The following is a 23285-nucleotide window of genomic DNA, read 5'->3' on the forward strand; positions in this document are numbered from 1 at the left end:
CATAAAGAGAGGAAAATTACTGTAATCTGATAACTGTACTTTTACATATCCAGCATCACTTGAAGGGAGCCCAAATATGCTTGAGGATGGGCAGTAGAGTATGGCTTCATGTCATTAGTGTAAACATTCCTCTAGCCTACCCTATAGACTAGGACAGCCTAAAAATTACAAAAAAAATTGCTTTTGGACTTAATCAGCACTAACTCTGAGCTAAAAACTAATTGTTTGGAACCTTGAACACTGTTGAATCCACTTTTTTGAGTGACAGTTTTTGAGAGGTCAGATGATAACTATAATTTTGATATAAAAATCACACCCTGAATCCATCCCGTTTTTTTTTCTCTGTTTCTCAATATAAAGCTGAAATAGATATATCAACAATCAGCTAAATTCTCAGTCGGCATTTTGACAATACGATAAAAGTCACGTGGGAGAAATAGCCAAATGGAAACTCCTGGAACTTCCATCCTGACCAAAAGAGTACCACCATTGCAATTCCCATTGACAAAATGAATTCCACTCTCTTTGCCTGTTTTACTCAACCCAAGTTCAGAGTCTCAGATGGAAGCATTTGCTTGGAGAAGCCCAGATTTTGTGCCAACGCTCTTGGTGCTGGTGGTGGGAGACAGAGAGACAAGTAGGTTTTGGCTCTTTTCAGGATCTGTAGAAGGAGATTGTTCAACAGAACACATACCATTGGGAATTCTCCAGAAATATAAAGGTAGGTCAGATTCTAGGCAGCCAAAATCATACAAGTGTAATTGCCCAAGGTCACAGAGCTAAGTGAAAGAGCTGAATTCATTAACTCCAAATCTTTCTACTCCACAACACTGTCACCTTTATTAACTAAAAGACCAGTAGTAGATATTGTATATGATTAGGTAAATAATGATAACACTTTGGATTTATATCTCAAAAAGTAACACATTTTGAGCTACTTTAACACTTCTATAAACTAAAAAACTTAGTAGTTTAAAAAACCTTATTGCGTTATTTAACAGATACCCAAACTGAGTTAAAGATAAATTGAGTGACTTCCGCATGGTCAAACTGTGGTAGATTTAGCATTATTTGTTTTCCTAACTCTGTTTCAACACCTTAGTATCCATTACCTGCCTTCTGAAAATAAAAGGATATGGCCACGAACTAAACACACTGAAGGTGAATGATATATTTTCTTCCCAGAAACTCTTTGTATGATGTAGGGATTAGTAACAGGAAAACTAAAATTTAGGAGACATAGAAAATAATAGATTTAGTCAGACTGGGCTATGAGAAGATTAGAGCTGAATTTACTTACCACAGCTTTAAATAATACAAGGTCCAGCTTAATACATGTCCCTCTCTTAAGTGGAAAGGTACTTTTAAAACTTCTTGGCCTATTTCCACTTTAATAATCCAACACCATCTGTGAAAACAAAACTAGTATTATAGGTCTCCACTAAATGGATTATATGTTTCTTAGCTGACACCTGTTCAGAGCACTTAGGTATTAGGTGACTCAGAGATTGAAAACATATCCATATCTATTGATTGAGCCTAGATAGAAAATTTAAATGTCAGGAAACAGTGGCAGTTTTACAGCAAAAGTATAATGAAAACGTATTATATATTTAAAGCTCCTTGAATTTGAGATTATCAAAGAGAAAAGGAAATGGATTTGTATAGAACAATATGATTTACGAAATGCTTTCACAATACAACTGCATGGTGAAGCACTGGATACTATTAGGATCATGTAGTTATGTTGTCATATATCATAAAGCTAATAAGTCATGGCATTAGGGAGGATCCGTGGCTTTGCCAAATTGCACAACTTGAGGACTTTCTACAATATTGGGCATATGTGGCCTACCTGGCTCAATGTGGTGGCCCTGGATTGAGCACTAGAACTTAAGTGTTATCACGCAGCCCAGGGGTTTACTTTTTATCTTAATTTGGGCAATCCTTGGCCCAGAAAAGAATCCAGAATGAAAACAAGCAGAGACTTGAGTTTTATTATAATTTGACTTGTATGATAGAAATACACCGAATTTTTAAAAACATTTAGTAATTCAAGAAACAACAGCAAAAATTATATAGGAAGGAATACTAGTTGCAAGAAAATGTAGCCCACAATCTAGTAATGCTTTGAAATTCAAAGAAACCAGAATTATCCTGGACTCTGATATAAAGGAGAATGAATGTTTTTTCCAAACTTGGATTTTATTGGATGCATGGACTGGCACACTTTCTAGATGGTCCAAGACCTAGGAGCCAACACTGCATCTCACGAAAAGGCAATATGTTTATGATAAAATGCAGCCTGAACTAAGAAATAGTGTAACTTATCATGTTTCTTAAATATTTAGGGAGCAATAGCATAAATATTTCAGTGAATATGGCTATAGAAAAATGCATGAAGAGGCCAGGTGTGGTGGCTCGCGCCTGTAATCCCAGCACTTTGGGAGGCCGAGGCAGGCGGATCACCAGGTCAGGAGATCGAGACCATCCTGGGTCACATGGTGAAACCCCGTCTCTACTAAAAATACAAAAAAATTAGCTGAGCATGGTGGTGGGCACCTGTAGTCCCAGCTACTCAGGAGGCTGAGGCAGGAGAATGGCTTGAACCTGGGAGGCAGAGCTTGCAGTGAGTGGAGTTCACGCCACTGCACTCCAGCCTGGGCGACAGAGCAAGACTCCGTCTCAAAAAAAAAAAAAAAGGACCAAAAAGTACCTAGAAAACTCTATCATAATGTGACTTTTTCTTTGTGGAAAATAGGACAATAATTTTTAAGACTGTTAAAATATACACCATTGAATTTGCTTCCCAAGGAAATCAAAAGGAATAGAATGGCATGTTAGTGAAATAAAATACATTAGAAGAAAGTAAATAAAGAATAAATATGTTAGAATAAAGCATAGAACAAGGCCTAATGCAATGTGTTGCAGGGAAAAATAAAAAGTGTGTTGAAAGAAAAAAACAGAAGAAATATAAGAAATTTGGCAAGTAAAAGACAAAAGAGATTATTGAAAATGACCTTCTAAGTCCTCATAGAGAGATTAAGAATTTTCTCTGAAGATGGGAACCCATGGGGCAATTGGACTGGGTTGGTTTCAATTTGAGGCCTGGAAGAAAAAGAGGAACAATGATTGTGAGATTATAGAGCTGGGAGAGGTTTGAAATATGAGTTACGTTCTGCTGACACCTCTCCTTGAAGCTGATGTGGTGCTGTCATAGGCGTCACATGGAAGGGGCTCTCTGGTCCCTATTCATAAATCACAGAATACATCGTTAATAATATCCTCCAGAACATTTAATTAATACCTAGTACCATGTCCCACTCTATGTCCTGGTCTTAAACTTCATTACTTACTACCCTATTTTTACCTCAGCTTCATACTCTGGACTTAACAGTTACCGTAAAGCTTTGGCTTTGACCATGCTCTGCTCTCCACATTTGATCCAGTCCTTGGTACCCTCATATCATGACACACACCCAGCTGCTCGTGGCTAGCCCCAGCCTACTTTGTTTTTGCCCTCTGAACAAGACTTACAAAAATAAGTGCAACCTATTGTGAAGGTAAATAAATGAAGCAATATAGACGTTAGGTAGCTTACCAAAGCTACTCACCTTTGGGCCATTTCTACTTTCTCTAATTTTTTTTTTTTTTTTTAAGGCTGAGGCGTGCAGAAGTGTCTCCTCTTAAACATGTTCCCCATCAGCACATTCAGCTGGTGAGCAGACTATCCTAGTCCAATTACATCCATTACAGTTATTTTCTCACCACAATTTTCTCATTTTCTTTTCTTTCTTTCTTTTTTTTTTTTTTTTGAGATGGAGTCTCACTCTGTTGCCCAGGCTAGAGTGCAGTGGCGTGATCTCGGCTCACTGCAACCTCCACCTCCTGGGTTCACGCCATTCTCCTGCCTCAGCCTTCCGAGTAGCTGGGACTACAAACGCCCGCCACCACGCCCAGCTAATTTGTGTGTGTGTGTGTGTGTGTGTGTGTGTTTGTATTGTGTATTTTTAGTAGAGACAGGGTTTCACCGTGTTAGCCAGGATGGTCTCGATCTCCTGACCTCAAGTGATCCACCCACCCTGGCCTCCCAAAGTGCTGGGATTACAGGTGTGAGCCACCACGCCCAGCCTCATTTTAAGTCTAATATTGTCTTAGCATACCTTGCAGATACATAAGTTCAAAATCTGGTCCTCCTAGCAAAAATTATTTTTTTTTATTATTTGCAATTCCCAAATAATAACGTTAGCCTTTTTTTTTTTTTTTTTTTTTTTTTGCATACAAGTGCTACTGGGTGAAATGTATGCTCATGCCTCCTCTTTTCTTAGGTACTACTTGCTGTTATTTATACCACTGAAAGATTTAAAGGCATTCTGACTTACTGAACAGAACAAGTTTAGGATGTGTGAAATATGTTGCATGTTTTAAAAGCCAGAATAATGCTGGAATGAATAAACATGCTTAGTATAAACAGTTCACAAAGTACAGTATTCCTGTTTTGTTCACCAGTAGTTAAGCTCATAAAATGCACACTACATAGCCCTAGTATCTAAAACTTAAGAAAAAGATGGAGAACCTGAATGGAATTGCATAGGGCTGAATGAAAATGGCTGTCCATATTGTGAGGGCTGATAGAAACTGGCCATTTCAATTTTACTCTGCACCATATGGGTTCAGGGTTAGCAATGTCTTCTGAAGTGACATCATCTTAAATGGCTGTGTCTGTTTGGTATTCATGAAAGCATGAAGGTTCTCAATTGAGGTCTGGCCATGCTATCTTGATATACATGTTGCAGATGAGAAATTATGGCATACAGCCTCTGCCAAGGTGGAGGGAAATTGTGTCTCTAAAATAATAAAGGCAAAGATGAAGGCATGTCTGAAGCACTTTTGATATATATCCAATGTTTTAAAATTCTGGGCAGACTATCAAAATGTAACCCTATACATAATCCTAAAAAAGCATAAACAGACTATTTCTTTTTGTTACCATTTTCAGTTATTTTCTTCCAACCTATAAACACTAAGAACATTTTCCGGGCTTCAACGTTTATAAAATTACATATCCTAGATGCTTTCAGTGTAAATTAACCTCTAATAGAATCCTAGGAGCCCAATTTAAGTGCTCAGAATTCTATTCTGGGCTCTAGTAATATAAAATATGAAGTTTCCAGTAAACTTAAATGATTGCTATTGTGTGTACCTGAGGTATAAAAGTCATTGCCTTTTATGCTCAGGTTTAGCTTTCATTAGTTTTAGCCCATCTGCAGAATTTGGAAAGAATGGCATCACAGAAATGCCACTTGACTTACAAGGTTTGACCACTTGGGGGAAACGATCTGAGGCAGAATGAGAATGAATGTGGTGGGGTGGGGTGGTGCCGTGGATGGGAGACTGCCTGGAAACCAGAGAAATGAGAATATCTGAAGGAGAAACTTTCCTGTGTGCTTTAGCAATTACTGCCAGAGCAATTGTTCCACATTTGCAGTTTATAGATGTGAGACTTCAGGAACATATACATGAGAAAGTGTTACTGCAAGTGACAGCTTAAGCCACATGTACCTACATTTTCACCAAGTCCATGCATTCAAAATCAAACCTGGCATGTACAAATTAACCCAAAATTTAAGAATGACACTTTGTCCTTAAAAATTATCTGCTCAGCTACTGATGACTTGGACCCAAAATACCACATGCACTGTGTGAAGAATGGCCACTGAGCATGTTTCATTGTCAAGCTGATGACTGCATTATTCAGGTAGAAATGGAGAAGCATTTCTAAGCCCCCAACTTAATTTTCTATAACTGTTAATCATTTTCTAAACCAAATTATTTTATGACCCTGAATTCCAATCCTAAAAGTAATATATAAATCCAATCCTAAACGTTACAGTGCAGTATTGGAGGTAGATCTCAGGATATATATTATCCCAGCCTACTCACCCTGCATTTTTTGACTTCTCTGTGTCTCAGTGCTTTTAACACTGAACCCGTTGATAGTGTCCAAATCGAGCTGTCAATGGTGAAGCTGGGAGAGGAGAGTTATTCAAGATCTAGGGAAGTATTAAGGATCAATAATGAAATGACAAGATTGTGAGGAAGGCAAACAGTGGCAAACTGTCAGCATTTTTATCTTCAGCTGTGTTAGGGTGATGCAGAGTCCAGATGGGGATGAATGGAAGCTGATAAATCAACAGGCATAAATGATCAAAATACTACAGAATATTTACTTATTTATGCTGCAAAACTCACTATTTTTAGACTTCATCCACTTGGCCACTCACTAACATTCATGCAGTTGACTGATCTTTTTCAGAACCACAAGCATTCTAGATGATACTTTGCATACCTTATTTTATTAAATATTCCTAAGAAGACTATGTCAGCTTCTATTTTATCCCCACTTTTCATGTTAAAGAGACTGAAGCTCAGAGAGGTAAAGCAACTCACCCTGCATTACACATTCAGGTCTGTGGGACCCTAGAATCCTAGACATTGACCAATGTACTTGGTTGTGTCTTTTGTGTCATATTGGAAAGGAAGTGAAGACCGTAAAGGGGATATATATGGATGATGACAGGGATTAGTAGAGTGGATGTCTCTAGGCAACATAAGATCATTTTAAAGGAATAGTTAAGCAAGCAATCTAGAAGCACAGAAGCTTGAGGTGGGGTGGGAAGTATTAACAGATGACAAAAGAAAAGACCAGGTGCAGAGATAAAAGGAGAACATTGAGAACTGAAAGAACAAGAACTGAAAGAACATCAAGAACTGAAAGAGCAAGTTATTTGGTGCTTAATTCAGATGAATGGTGACATCACCTAGATGGTGTTCTCGAAATGCACGTATAAGATGAGCCATTGGAGTGTGAAGGAAATGTTAGAATGTTAATCTAATACTAGTTACATAATATTAGTTATGAACAATAAATATTTTATTACTATTAAACATATAAATTGATCCTAGTGGTGGTGTCAGCTGCTACTGTTTCTGCTCTTCTGATTTTTCTCTTCCTACTTCTTCTAATTCCTATTTCTGTTACTCTCCTTTTTCCTTCTCTTCCTTCTTCTCCTCTTTCTCCTTATTCTTCCCCTTTTCTTGGACCTACATGAAGCAGTCATGTATAATGTACATTTCCCAATATATCCTGAACGATAAGCAGAAATTTTACAGCATAGAAGGGTTGACAGTGTATTGTGGTTTACCTGAGCCTAATGCAGTGAATTTATAAATTACAATATCTGGTTTTAACTATAGTAACCCTTTTCCAAATTGAAAAGTGGTTCTGAAAGGTTACTGAAAAAAAACTATGGATTCACAAAAATTAACAATGCAAGAGTGAGCAAAGAAGACAATGGCAGAGCTGCTGTAATTTCTGCTTCTACCACAAGTGCTTGGTTGGCCACATTAGAAAGTAAAATATGGATGATTAATCCCACCAACATATTCATACCACAATTCTCTTACTGAGAACACTAATGTTTTTGTACATTAAAAAATAAAATAATATGAATTTATGTCATTTTATTGCTTCTTGAGATTTAGATTCACCTGTGGCCTTGGAGAGAGGCCTAATAGATGTGGGATGGGATGGAGCATTCTGCATTGGATGGTCCCATGGGCAGTGGCAGCCGTGGAGGCAGATTTCAGGAATCAGCATCCTTGGTCCAGTAAGTGGAATAGGTGGTCGAGGTAGCCAGTTAGCAACAAGCAAGCACATATAACATTTGTCGTAGGGGGCAGGCTGAGGTGGTAGGCAGTGGTCCTGAGCGTCATGGATGTGCTGGTCTGTGCTTCACACTTCACAGTGAGTCAGCAGTGGATTGTGTGAGAAGTTTGGATTTCCATTTTCCTTTAGGCAGAGAAAATTTGTTTCCCCCTATCCATGGCTTTTAGATGGTAGAAAAGTTTACTGGTTTAAATTATTATCTTCTCTCTCCCTTCTAAAGAGATATTCAAGTCCTAACCCCCAGTACATGTAAATGTAACAGACACTTATTTGGAAATAAGGTCTTTAAAAATGTATATCAAGTTACAATGAGGTCATAGTGGATTAGGGTAATCCCTAATCAAATGACTGATTTTCTTTTAAGAAAAGGAAAATTTGGACACAGAGACAGACATGTAGGGGAGAATACCATGTGAAAATGGAGGTAGATATTGGAGTGATGCATCTATAAGCCAAGAATTGTCAAAGATTGCTTGCAACCATCAGAAGCTAGCAGAGAGGCGTGGAACAGATTCCCTCTCAGAACGTCCAGAAGTAACCAACACTCCCGACATCTGGATTTAGGATTCTAGCAGCCTCTGTACTGTGAGAGAATAAGTTTGTTTATTTTATTTTATTTTAAGTTCCAGGATACATGTGCAGGATGTGCAGTTGTTACATAGGTAAACCTGTGCCACGGTGGTTTGCTGCACCTATCAACCCATCACCTAGGTATTAAGCCCTGCATGCATTAGCTGTTTATCCTGATGCTGTCCCTCCCACCTCTCCACAGGCCCCAGTGTGTGCTGTTCCCCTCCCTGTGTCCATGGTTTCCATTGTTTTAAGCCATTCAGTTTGTGGTAATTTGTCTTGGCAGTCCTAGGAAAGTAATATAGAAAGGTAGAGATTAACTCTCTATTTTAGGAGGAAGTTAATTGATTTGCCCATTACGCATCACTATTAAAGGGCAGATTCAAGGCTAGCTATATGAACTTGGATGTGTTACTACTATACTTGGATTTTAATTTCATCTAGAAAAGGAATGGGCTAGAACCTTGGGGCAATTTCAAGTTTCCATACATTTCTTCAAGTCAAAAATTGTGTACTTAAATGTGCTTCTCTTTCTCTTCTTTCCTCCTAATAATAAAACAGTGAGTTATTATATGCTACTTTGTTTTGAGCAGGAGTTAAAACATGACTAGATCCATACATTTTAGACCAGGGGTGCTCAAACCTTAGCATGCATCCGAGTTACCTGTAGGCCTTCATAAACACAGAGTACTGGTTCCCACCCTCCAGAGTTCCTATTTCATAGGTCTGGGAAATTGCATTTATAACAAGTTTTCAAGTGATGTTGATGCTGCTGGTCTGAATGCCACATTTTGAGAAACACTGCTCTAGTATCATGTTTTCTAAGCATCTTTCTGATTTTAACCAGGGTAATTGTGATGTTCTTGTATGATAGTGAAGTGAACTAGTAGCAAGGCAGGTTTGAGCTGCATATATGTTGGTAGAGTTGGTGGGAGAAGATGATGGCATTATCTTCTGATTGTTTCTATTTGGTAGTAGAATAGGGAGTCATCAGATGAGAGTGAGGAGGGCAGGAAGAAGTACGGGATGTTTGAAAGTAGAGGACTGGCTGTGAAACTGTCAACATGAAGAGGGGGAGAATCGACCGATGAGAAAATGTGGTAAGTTTTCTGGGCAGTTCCAAAGGCTCACAGTTAGTGGTTTAAAGTGAGACTGGTTAGCCGTGTGGCTGGTTTTTATCAATCATGGGAGCTGCTTATGTGCAGTCATGAAGTGTGCAGAGATTTAATCTAACTAGAGTTGGGCTTTTGTCAGGCAAATGCAATGAAGTATGATGCCAAAAGAGTTGAGGATGTACATAAAGAAATGACAATGGTGATAGACCACGGGCTAAGGTGGGAAGGAAGGGAAGTGAGGTCTGGGTGGACGGTGAAAAGGTGACCAAGTTAATGGACTAGATTCAAAGTTGGGATTAACAGTTGTTGAAACTGGGGTACTGGAAATATAGGAGTCAATGGTTAGATGCTTAGATTGTGATTTTTGTAGATAATAGAATAATGTCAGTAAATAAATCACTTAGTTGCCTATAATAGCAAACCTAATTAAGGCTGTCTTTATGGTTAAGTCTTTTTATTTATTTTTTTTTTATTTATTTTTGAGACAGAGTTTCGCTCTGTCACCTAGGCTGGAGTGCAATGGTGTGATCTTGGCTCATTGCAAGCTCTGCCTCCTGGATTCATGCCATTCTCCTGCCTCAGCCTCCTGAGTAACTGGGACTACAGGTGCCCGCTACCACACCCGGCTAATTTTTTTTTTTTTTTTTTAGTGGAGACAGGGTTTCACCGTGTTAGTCAGGATGGTCTCGATTTCCTGACCTCGTGATCCCCCCCGCCTCGGCCTTCCAAAGTGCTGGGATTACAGGCGTGAGCCGCTGTACCCAGCCAAGTCTTTAATTTTGATACTTATCAAGAAGCCTCCAGGAAGACAATCCAAGACAGTTACTTACTGTTGCCATCAATAACTCAGTTTTCCCTCCCTGGCTCCCTCTTTTTATATAGTGATGGATGCAGTTTGTTTACATATTTATTTTATTTTATTTATTTTTAGGACTTTGGGATCTATGTTCATAAGAGTGATTGAACTACATATTTTTTCTTTTCCTGTAATATCCTTCTAATGCTTTGATTAGTGATATACTAACCTCGTCAAAGAAGCTGTGCCGTTTTGTTTTTGTTTTCCCCTATTCTCTGGAAGGGATTGTGTAAGATTAATGTATTTTTTTTTCCCCTGAGTGGCTGGAAAATTCCCCTGGTAGAGTCATTTGGGTCTGGAGTTTTCTTGGTGTAATGTTTCTGAAAGATTCAAATTTATCAATGCATTTGACTCTTGAACAATGTGGGGTTAGGGACACCAACCCCCATGTGGTCAAATAACTATGTATGACTTCTGAGTCTCCCAAAACCTAACTATTAATCCCCTACTGTTAACTGGAAGCCTTACTGATAACATAAATAGTTGATTAACACATATTTTATGTTATATGTATTATATACTGTATTCTTACAATAAAGTAGCTAGAGAAAATAAAATGTTATTAAGAAAATCATAAGGAAGAGAAAATGTATCTACTATTGAGTGGAAATGGATCATTATAAAGGTCATTTTCATCTCTTCAGATTGAGTAAGCTGAGGAGGAGGAGGAAGAGTTGGCCTTGTTGTCTCAAAGGTGGCAGAGGTGGAAAGAGAGGTAGGAGAGGCAGGCACATTAGGTGTAACTTTACAGAAGTACAGTAATTTCTGTCTGACTTTGCACTTTCTTTCTCCAAAAATGTTTCTATATGGTACCAATACTTCATCCACCATTTGCTTTAGTTTCTGTGCCTATATCATGGAAGGGTCCATGTAGTGAAAGAAGTCAACGGCAGTCTTGAATAATTGGAACCCTTCTGCCAAATTGTCTGATGTCCATTTGTTTTCTGGCATCACTTCTTCTATGACTTCTTCCCCGCCATCTGGTAACGGTTGAGAAGCATTCATCTCCATAATGTTGTCTTCTGTTAACTGCTTGCATGTGGTGTCTATTAGCTCTTGAATTTTTCTAAAACCCATATCTTGAAATCCTTCCATCCATACCTGCTTTCCATATTCACAATCTCTTTAATGATTTATTTGATTGGTTCTGTCATAAATCCTGTGAAGTCACGCACAACCTCTTGACAAAGTTTTCTCCGACAGAAATGTATCGTTTCAGGCTTGATGGCTTTCATGGCCTTTTCTAAAACAACGATGGCATCTTCAATTGTGTAATTCTTCCAGACTTTCATGATGTTTTCTCTATCAAGGTTCTCACCCATGGTGTTAAAATTTTTTCCATAGAGTGCCATGGGCAATGAGCCTTAAAGAGCCTGTAACCCCATGGTCTAGAGGCTGAATCAGAGACATTGTGTTTGGGGGTACATAGACCACTTTGGTGCCTTTGGTGTTAAACTCATGGAGTTCTCAGTGGCCAGGGGCATTGTCTAATGTCAAAAGAACTTTAAAAAGCAGTCTCTTACTCTCAAGGTACATCCTGACTTCCGAGACAGAGCACTGACAGAATCAATCCAGAAAAAGGGTTCTCATCAAGGCCTTCTTGTGTACAACAAAAAGACTGGCAACTGGTGTTTATTTTCTACCTTCAAATCTCAGGGGAAGGCTGAGCATGGTGGCTCATGTGTGTAATCTCACTGCTTTGGGAGGCCAAAGTGGGAGGATTGTTTGAGGCCAGAAGTTCAAGGCTGCAGTGAGTCATGGTTGAGCCACTGCACTCCAGCCTGGGGAACACAGTGAGACCTTGTCTCTAAAACAAAACAAAGCAAAATGAACAACAACAAAAACCAAAACCTCAGGGGTTAGCAGCTCTATAGATAAGGATAGTCCTGACCATAAACCCAAATGTTTTTGCACAAAACGGTAGTTAGACTATCCTTTTCCACCTTAAATCCTGGCATTCACTTCTCTTCCTTACTAATAAATGTTCATTGTGATATTTCTTTTTTTCTATAATAGGGCACTCTTATCTGCATTAAAAACCTGTTCAGGTAGATGTTCTTTATCTTCAACCATTTTCTTTCTTTTTTTTGAGACAAGTTCTCGCTCTTTCCCAGGCTGGAGGCTGGAGTGCAGTGGTGGGATCTGGGCTCACTGCAACCTACGCCTCCCAGTCTCAAGTGGTCCTCCCAGCTCAGCCTCTTGAGTAGATGGGACTACAAGTACATGCCACCATGCCTGGCTTCGTGTGTGTGTGTGTGTGTGTGTGTGTGTGTGTGCATACACTTTTTTTTTTTTTTGTAGAGACAGGGTTTCACCATGTTGCCCAGGCTGGTCTGAAACTCCTGGGATCAGGTGATCCACCCACATTGACCTCCCAAAATGCTGTGATTACAGGTGTGAGCCACTGTGCTTCGCCTATCTACAATCATTTTCTTAATGGCATCTGGGAAGTTATCTGTTGCCTTTTGACTGGCAGAAGCTGCTTTTCCTATTATTTTGACATTTTAAAAGCCAAACTTCCTTCTAAAATTATCCAACAATCCTTTGCTGGCATTAAATTCTCCAGCTTTAGATCCTTCTTTTTGCTTTAAGCTGTCAGCTGCATTTTCAATATAAGATAAAAGGGCATCTGACAAAAAGTGTAAGGCTTTTGCACCTGCTGGTGTAGCTGCAGCTATGGGTTCATAAGTTTCCTTTCCATTTTTTCAATGGTCCTTGTTGCTGGATTTATTTCTCTTGAAATGGCAGGGCTACTGCAGTTACAGATCTCAATCTCTGATGCATATCCGGCAATTCAACTTTGTCTTGTAATGTCGTGACTGCTGTGTGCTTCTTGGGAGCATTGCCAGCATCACTAGTGGCACTTCGTATGGATCACATGGTGTGATTCAAGGTTTAAAGTATTGCCCTAAACACAATAAAAAATATGAGAGAACTGCAAGAGGCCATTTTTTTCCTATGATGTGCAATTTACTGTTGAGACAAACTGCTCATGCAGAGATGATTAGCATCACAAGGCATTTAAAATGGATATTTGCAACACTTGAGCTCACTGCAATAGCCATAGGAGGTAGCTATGAAACTGTTACAGTAGTACAGTGTGAACTACAGTTAATTTCATGCCATTTTAAAACCACATCTTTACATTTGTTTATGTTTCTCTTGACTGCAAATGGTACCATGTATGGTGTATGTTTGTGTACGTAACTTTAGTTAAACATAAAGCTTTACTTTGATAAACCTAAACTTCTTATAATAGCTTTCTGTGTGTTTTATGGTAGTAAATAAGTAGACTAGTATCTACATATATTTCATACATTCAAGACATATCCAACTTTTTCTTATATGTTTTAAATATTTGAGAGCTTTTAATGAATTGTCACAAATCTCCAAAAATTTTTTCAGTATATTTACTGAAATAAAACCAGTGTATGAGTGGACCCACGTAATTCAAACCCGAGTTGCTTAAGGGTCAACTATAGATAAAGCTATGAAGATTTCATATTTGTTTTTGTGCTAATTTTGGTAAATTTTGTTTTTCTAAAAAATATTTTTAAAATAAAATTTATTGTCATAAAGTTATTTATATATCCTAGGATAAGATGTGGTTCCTTAACCAAAAACATCAGTATATTCTGGAATATTGTTAGAAATGCAAATTCTTAAGCCATGTGCCAGACCTACTGAATAAGAAGCTCTGAAGATGGGGTACAACACCTTGTATTTTAAGAAGGCCTCAGGTGATCCTAATGCGTGCTAACGTTTAAGAACTGCTACTCCGTTAAGTTTCTGCAGTACCCTGCAATGTTGGTATGCAGTCTTTTCATTATTATTTTATCATAATATTATTATCTTATTTTAATTTTCTACTGTGATTTCTTCTTTGATAGAAGGGTTATTTAGACAGGTTTTGCTTAATTCTTAAATATTTGTGGGTTTTTTTTTATTTCAAACTTAATTTCATGATGGTCAGAAAATATATTTTGTATGATGTTAGTTCTTAGAAATTTGTATATATTCATTTTTGGTACTGGTTTCATGTGAACCAGAAAAGAATGTGCACGCTGAAGTTTTTAGTACAGCGCTGATATATATTAATTAGGTCAGGTTTGTTAATGTTCAAATCTTATTCATGCTTACTTGTTTTACCTCTTATATGTATTTGCTTGAGATAATTATGTTAAAATTTCCCATTACAATTAGAATTTGTCTTTTTCTGGTTTTAGTTTATTAAATTGTATTTATTTGAAGGCTACATTATTCAATGCATAAAAATGTAGAATTGTTAGATCTCCTTAGTTGATTGACAGTTTTATCACTGAAATGGTCCCCTTTATGTCTAATAATGCATTGACTTATCTTTACTTCACCTGGTGTTAACATAGCTATAACAATTTTCTTTAAGTTAGCGTTTCATGGTGTATCTTTTTGAGATTAAAAAAAATTTTTACATGTCATAATTAAGGTGTGTCCCTCAAAAGCGGTGTATAAATAGGTTTTAATTTTTGTCAAGTTTAAAATTTTGTCTTCTAATTGAAGTGCTTATTTCATGTTCATAAATCTACCATTTTATATCTGTTCCCTATTAATTTCATGTTTATAAATCGATCTTGTTCTACTTTCTCTCTTCTTAGCTATTTTTTTTTAACTTAGGTTTTGCCTAATTTTATTCTTATTTTTTTCTGTTGACTTCTTAGTTTTGCTTCTTAAATTTTCACTGCACTTTTAGTAGTTAACCTATTGCAGTATAAATCCTTGATTTATTAGAATCGTCCTCATATTGGTACTTAAGGCAATTTCCCGAAAATGTAAGAACATTAAGTACTGTAATTTCATTTACTCCTTGCAAATTTTTGCATTATTATTATGTATTTAATTCTATAAACATTATACATTCTACAAGTCATTATTGTTTTATATGCATTTAGATATGCCATATATTAACTTTATTAATGTTGATTTATTTATTTAAATATCTGCCTCCCAGAAGAACTTCCTGTAGTGTTTTCCTTATGTTTGCTTAGAGTAGGTTTGCTGCAGACAATTTTTCTTTTAAAAAAAATTATTGAGATAAAATACAACTTACCATCTTTACCATTTTTAAGTATACAGTTCTGTAGTAATTAATATATTCTTTTTCTTTCTCTTAAAATTTTCATATGTTAAAATTTTAAAGATTTAATTTTTTTTTTTTTAAACAGACTTTCGCTCTTGTTGCCCAGGCTGGAGTGCAATGGCATGATTTCGGCTCACTGCAACCTCCGCCTTCCAGGTACAAGCGATTCTTCTCTCTCAGCTTCCCAAGTAGCTTGGATTACAGGGCATGCGTCACCACGCCTGGCTAATTTTTTTGTATTTAGTAGAGATGGGGTTTTACCATGTTAGTCAGGCTGGTCGCAAACTCCTGACCTCAGATGATCCACCCGCCTAAGCCTCCTAAAGTGCTGGGATTACAGGTGTGCGCCACCGCGCCTGGCCTAAAAGATTTTTTTAAAGATAGTTTTGCTGATTGTAGATTTCTAGGTTGGCAGTTATTATCTTCTAATATTTTGGCATAAATTTTACTTTCTCCTTCAGCTTCCGTTGTTTCTTCAGAGAAGTCAGCTAACATTCTTATTGTCGCTTCTTTGAAGGTATTATGTCTGGTTTTTCTGGCTGATTTTAAGATGTTTTGCTTTGCTCTTGGTGTTCAGTAATTCTACTGTGATGTGTCTCAATATGATTTTCTTTGTATTTATCACAGTGGAATAGTAGTATTTCTTATATGCGTGGCTTCTGTTTTCCCAGAGATTATTACTTCTCATATCTTTTCTTCCATGTCTTCCATCAGTTCTCCCCCACCCTCATCTTATCCTGCTCTTCTAGTTCTCAGTTTGACAATTAGACTGATACAAATTAAACCATGGCCAGAAGTGGAAGGCTTAGACATTTTTCAATGTTTTGCTCTACTACCTTCAATATATTGGCTTTGATCCTGATGATTCTTACCTCATGGCTTCCAGTAACTGCTGCAACTCCAAGTCACATGTCTGTGCTCCAGGCAAGAAGAAAGAGAAAGTGAAAGAGGCTGTGGACTTTCATTTATATTTAATGTGGTCACCATGTGGGACCCTAGAATAAAGCTTTTAGCTTTTGCACTGTCTACTGTAGATGCAGGCAAGGGAGAGTTAAAAATGATCTTTGGATAGCTAGTTGTCAACATCTGCCACAACAATTACTGGCAATGACAATATCTAGGTTTCAACAATGCGAATGGGTGGCTGAATTGGGATAGCAGGTAAGATCATTGAGAGTAAGAAAGTTGAGAACTGAAAGGCTAAGATCTAAAATGAACATTCTAAATGAATATTGAAATCAGCATTGGGAAATATTGAAATCAGCAGTGAGGAAGGTAGGATGGAAGTAAGACTTGAAAAATTATCTATTGGGTACAATGTTTACTATTTGGGTGATGGGTACAGTTAAAGCCCGAACTCCATCACTATGCAATATATCCATGTAACAAATCTGCACGTGTATACCCTGAATCTATAAAAAGAAAAAAAAGCAAGGAGAAATTTGTATAAAGGTAGCAAAAACAAAACTGGCAGCTGATATAAGCGGCAATATAAATGCCACCACATCGCTGACTCCTGGGTGGAGCCACTCGGTTATATTCAGTATGGTTCCTCAGTGGGTCTTTAGAAAGATTGTGTACAGTAGCTCACAACATAACTCACGTGTTTGCATCCTTCACTGGCTTTCTTCTTTCCCTGTCTTATTTTGCATACTCTCTAAATTGTGTTTTCTGCAATCTCTGGAATAAACTACATGTAAAGGAAGAGGAAGAGGAAGAAGAGGAGGAGGAGGAGGGGGAAGAGAGAGAAGAAGGAGGAGAAGGAGAAGGAGAAAGGAAAAGAAAAGAAATCAGCAAGAGTCAGATGTAGTAAGGAAGGGAAAACAGTGATTTGGTGCTAACACCTTTAATACCTATGATGGGAGATTACTTGAAAAAGAGGAGTAAGAGATGGCATTGTCTGATGCATATGTTTATAAGTAGCTGTGTGTGTGTGTGAGAGAGAGAGAGAGAGAAATAGAAATAATGGCCTACAGCAAGAAAGATACTATGTATTTATGTACATTTTCTGAACATTATGTCACTTTCTGTACTAACTGAATAAAACCTGAGTCTCCTTGAAGACCCTACTTCTCTTACAGTGCTCTCTTAATTAAAGTCTTCCTCAAATCTCCACCATTGATGTGGAAGTAGCAAAGTTTCACTTTGGTTTTTATTGGTACTTTTCTTATGTCTCCCTCTTACACTAAAAGTCACTAATATTAAATCTGTCAAACTAAACCACATCCTACCTCAACTTTTTGGAGACAACTGCAGAACTCACTAATCACTCTTCGTTATTTCCTGAGTGGTTGAATTTCAGGTTTGAGGATACTGCCCCCAACACTGCTCCTGTCTGCATTTCATCTTAGTGACTGTAATATCAACATAATCTTTCAAATATCCTGGTTTTTCAATTCCTAAATCTCCTTTATTCTAATTATTTTGTCCTATATTCTATCTTAGCCAACTATTGTTCTCTGGGACATAATGTAAGACTTATTACCAATAACTAAAAGCTTTTCATAACCATAACTTCAGTTATTCTGTTTTCTGACCACAACTTCCTGTCTTTCTAGTTTACTTCTGCTGTTATTCCAACTCCCAAAATTATTTCTACTCCACCTAAATCTACCACTTTCTTACTATCCCTCACTTCACTCAAATCATTTTTCTCTTTTATTCAGCATAATTTTGATTGTCATTCACTGTAAGAAATGATGCGCTTGTCTTTCTGTCCTTTTGCTGTGCTTGCCAGCCATAATCCTCAACTCTCTGTTTAGTCAGCACATATCCATGTGAATGTACTGGAAACAATAAGAAACTGTGCAGACTGCTCTCAGTTGAAATTCATGACCACAAAATCATAAGTATATCCTTAAAGCTGCCCACAATCTTAAAACATTTCTATAAACCATTCATTCCACTAAGCTAGATTTTGATTTTACATCTTTTCTCTGCACCAATCTCCAAAACTTCCTCTCCTACCTTACTTTTAGCTAATGATGTTGCTTCCAATTTCACCAAGAAAATAGAAGCCATCAGAAAAGAACTTCTGCACATTCCTAACACCACCTCTCCCAATCTACCTATATTAGTTCCCATTATTCCTTTTTTCCTGTTACTGCCAAAGAATTATCCACATATCTATCAAAGGTCAACATTTTCACCTGTGTACTGGATTTCATCTTCCTTGCTCAAAGACTTCACTCCAGCAATTTTTCTTTTTTATTTATGAATACTGTTATCAGCATAAAATATATTGAAGTTTCTCACTTTCAAAAAAACTTTCTTGATACCACACTCTTTGTATCAGTTAACTTTTAATGTATGAGAAATTATCCTGAAATGTACTGGCTTTTAATGTATGAGAAATTATCTTGAAATGTACTGGCTTAAAACAATACTCATTCTCTCTTGAACCTACCCTACTCAACACTTTGACCCACCACTCCACAGATGCATTTTGCCAAAGTCGCCAGTGACCTCCATGTGAGTAAATCTATTTTCAGTTATTTTCCTTCTTAACCATCAGCGGTTGATTAATTACATTTTCTTTTTAAATTACTTTCCTCACTTAACTTCTAGGATATCACATTCTACTGTTGTTTTTTTTTTCATATCATTGAATACATTAAGTTTTCTTTGCTGGTTACTTCTCTTCACTTTCTAAATATGAAAGTGGGCGAAGGTTTGGCCCTTGGACATTTTCCCTATCTACACTAATTCTCTGTGTGACCTCATTTAGTTTTATTACTTAATCAGTGTTCTCTTAACTCCAACATTTATATTTCCAATCTGGACTTAATGCCCGAATTCTAGACACTTTTATCAAACAGTTTACTTTTATATGTCTAATAGGTGCTATAAATGTAACATACACAAAATAGACCTTCTTATTTTCTTTCAAACCTACTCCTCCAGAGTACTCCCTTTCTATCTTCTTTATAATCTTCTTTAAAAATTATTCAGAATTCAATGTTTTCTTAACAACCAAATTTATTTATCATATATTGCCTGGACTATTACAATCCTCTCCCAGTTGGCTTCTCTGCTTCTGGATTTACCTTCTTTTGGTCTGTTCTCAGCAAATCAGAATAATCCTTTTAAAACTTAATTATATCTCATTAACAATTTGCTCAAAACCCAATAAATATTTGTTGAATGAATGAATACTAGGAAGACTGAATAGATTTTCATATTTATTGGACATTTGGATTGGTACTTCCCAGAATTGCTAATTCATATCCATGATCAATTAAAACTTTTTTTAAAACAAAACCTCTAATATTAATCAATCCTTTATCTTTAAAAAGCATTACAAATATATTTGCACAAACCATGGTTTTCCTACTGACTTTTTAATTGAACTTTTTTACCCATATAGTTAAAAATATATATAAATTTGCCAGGCGTGGTGGCTCACGCCTGTAATCCCCGCACTTTGGGAGGCCGAGGCAGGCGGATCATGAGGTCAGGAGATCGAGACCATCCTGGCTAACACAGTGAAACCCCGTCTCTACTAAAAATACAAAAATATTGGCCGGGCGTGGTGGCAGGTGCCTGTAGTCCCAGCTACTTAGGAGGCTGAGGCAGGAGAATGGTGTGAACCCGGGAGGCAGAGCTTGCAGTGAGTGGAGATCGCGCCTCTGCGCTCCAGCCTGGGTGACAGAGCGAGACTCCATCTCAAAAAACAAAAAAAGTGTGTATATATATATATATCGTCATCCCAAATCCTAGATTATACATACACATTTTAGTTAATATTTTTTTGAATTTTACGTTATTTTAAAATTTTATTTGAAATTTTTTATATATGGTACAAGATAGGTAAGATATGAAGATAACTTATTGCACCATCATTATTTTATAAACTGTTCACACTTAATTTTTCATACATTTATTTCTGATTATATTGGTTTTATCTTTGTTAACTGGTAATGTCAAGTTCCTTTTCAATACTCTTAGAATTCATGATTACTATTTCAGAAATTTGTTCTTTCTCTAAAACCTAAGATAATTTTATCTAGCTCTTCTTCCCCTCTCCAAAAATAAGAGAGTTGGGATTAAAACTGGGGAGACATTACATTTTTATGTTAATTTTAGGATAATTTATATTTCCCATTCAAGAACATACTTAATTTTGTTCAGATAATATTTCATATCCCCAATAAGACTTTATACTTTTGTTTGTAACTCTTTTATTGGAACTTTTACCATTTACATTTTTAGATAGTTATTGCTAACATGGAAACACTATTTTATATATTTACCTTGTATCTAGCCACCTTACCAAATTCTTTTACTAAATACTATCTACTAAATTTTTAAGTATGCAAGCATATTATCTGCAAAGTAGATCATAGTATCTCATTGTTTCTAATATTTATATTAATTTTTAAATTTTACTTTTTTATTCCATTCAGTAAGACCTCCCCAAAAGTTTAGTTAATGATGGTAATGGCAAACATCTCTATGTTTTCCTCTGCATTTAATAAAAATGCAACCACTCAGATTGATGGCTACCTTTCTGTAAAGCTGAATAATCTTTTCCCTATATATTAATAGTTTTTTTATATTTAGTTTTTTTAGTAAGAATGTCAGCTGATGACATTTCTAGTTTTGTGTTATTAACTTGATTATATTGACATGATTATGCCTTCCATTCATTATTGTCCTTGAGATATCCAAATTTATTCCACTTTATTAATAATTTTTCATAATTAACACAAAAATACTATAATTAATCAGAATTAATGTAGTTCTTTCCAGTCCCTACTTCCAAACTCAGCTTCCAGCTCATTTTGCATATTTCCAAATAATCTTGCTCAGATAAAAAAAAAAATGGCCAGCTCATGAGAAAGTCTTTTCTTAAAGACTGTAAACATTTTTGGAAGGCAAATGTGGTTTAGCATTTTTTTCTTGGCCAACTTAATAAAATTATTTAATACAGAGCCTCATACATGGTAGGTACATAATAGTCATTTTTTCCTTTCTTCTTCTTCTGGACAACTATTTCTGGTTTCTCCTATCATTCCTTCTATAGCGTGACTTCAAGCTCCTACATTGTGCTGTTACTCTTTTCTGGATTTGTTCTAATGATTTATATTTTCTCTTTAAATATCACTTCTAGAATGAAAACCAGAGCTCTAGATATGGTGTGATCAGCAAGAGTAATGCTATATAGATGTAGATCTATATAAACATAGATGTATATAAACATAGATGTAGATCTATATAAATATCTACATAGATGTAGGTCTATATAAACATAGATGTAGACATAAAGCTATATATCTATATGATGTCTATATAGACATATAGATGTAGGCATAAAGATATATGTCTATATCATCTATATAAACATAGATGTAGACATAAAGATATAGATGATATAGATATAAAGATATAGGACTGCAAGTAGTATTCTTAGCATCATTCTGGGACATAGTAAGCTGTGAGTAAATATTTGTTTATCAGAAGCAGCAGCAACAGCCACATTATTATCATCATTATGGTTTTAATTCACTACCTATGCAATTTTTTCCTAAAATCAGTATCTTGTATACTTTTTGAATTTTATTTTACTCTTTCTAGTATCGATGGGGCATTGTAAAAAAATTGGACAGCTGTTTGTTTAAAGTTGTATCTAATGTTCTAATGTTTACAGGTTTTCATATTGAGAAATGATACTGTCTTCTCTTTCAGTTATTTTATCAGTGGAAATGCTTCAGATCTTTCTAAAATGGTGGTGCAGGTAAGATAACTGAAATTAGCTTATAATTAGACCTAACAGTTTTTCCTGTGCACATATTTTATCAAGAATTTGAAATACAATCTTGGCATTTGTTTTATATTGGTGATAGTTATACTAAGTCTCAGCAAGTGTAGATTTGCTGTGTTAAAGTAAATACACATCTTTACACCTGGAGTTTAAGATCCCTTTTAGGTTATTAGTTAGAAAATGTAAGTTGTTTTCTCCCCATCTTCATGGATTTATCTACCTTTGGTCTTTGATGTTGGTGATCTTCAGATGGGGTCTCTGAGTGGACATCCTTTTTGTTGATGTTGATACTATTCCTTTCTGTTTATTAGTTTTGCTTCTGTCAGGCCCCTCTGCTGCAGGTCTGCTGGAGTTTGCTGGAGGTCCACTCCAGACCCTGTTTGCCTGGGTAACACCAGCAGAGGCTGCAAAACAGCAAAGATTGCTGCCTGTTCCTTCCTCTGGAAGCTTCGTCCCAGAGGGGCACCCGCCAGATGCCAGCCAGACCTCTCCTGTATGAGGTGTCTGTCAGCCCCTACTGGGAGATGTCTCCCAGTCAGGATGCACGGGGGTCAGGGACCCACTGACGAGGCGCTCTGTCTCTTATCAGAGCTTGAACGCTGGGCCAGGAGATCTGCTGCTCTCTTCAGAGCTGTCAGGAAGGGATGTTTAAGTCTGCTGAAGCTGCACCCACCCACAGCTGCCCCTTCCCCCAGGTGCTCTGTCCCAGGGAGATGGGGTTTTATCTGTAAGTCCCTGACTGGGGCTGCTGCCTTTTTTTCAGAGATGTCCTGCTCAGAGATGAGGAATCATAAGCAATTAGATCTTTAAAATGACTTTACATTAGCCTACTTTCTTCCCATATGTACCATGTATACGGTATGATCTGTATGGGAAAGGAGGCATTTCAAGGTTTAAAAGAATATAAATTTTGGATTTAATGTTTTTGATCTTAACATATTTGTGTCTCAACAGGGAAGACAATTAGAAATGTAACAAGAGGGTTCTATTTGATTCATTTAAAAAATAGAAAGTGGCACCCAGGGTGAAGCTGGCATGTCGAACAATTACTGAGAGCAATGCCACTGTTTGCCTTTGTGTGTGTGTGAATTAGGATCTGTTTTTTAATGGACACTCTATTTACATAGTAACATTCC

This window comes from Gorilla gorilla, chromosome 10 (genome assembly GCF_029281585.2).
Source record: "Gorilla gorilla gorilla isolate KB3781 chromosome 10, NHGRI_mGorGor1-v2.1_pri, whole genome shotgun sequence".
Taxonomy (NCBI): Eukaryota; Metazoa; Chordata; class Mammalia; order Primates; family Hominidae; genus Gorilla; species Gorilla gorilla.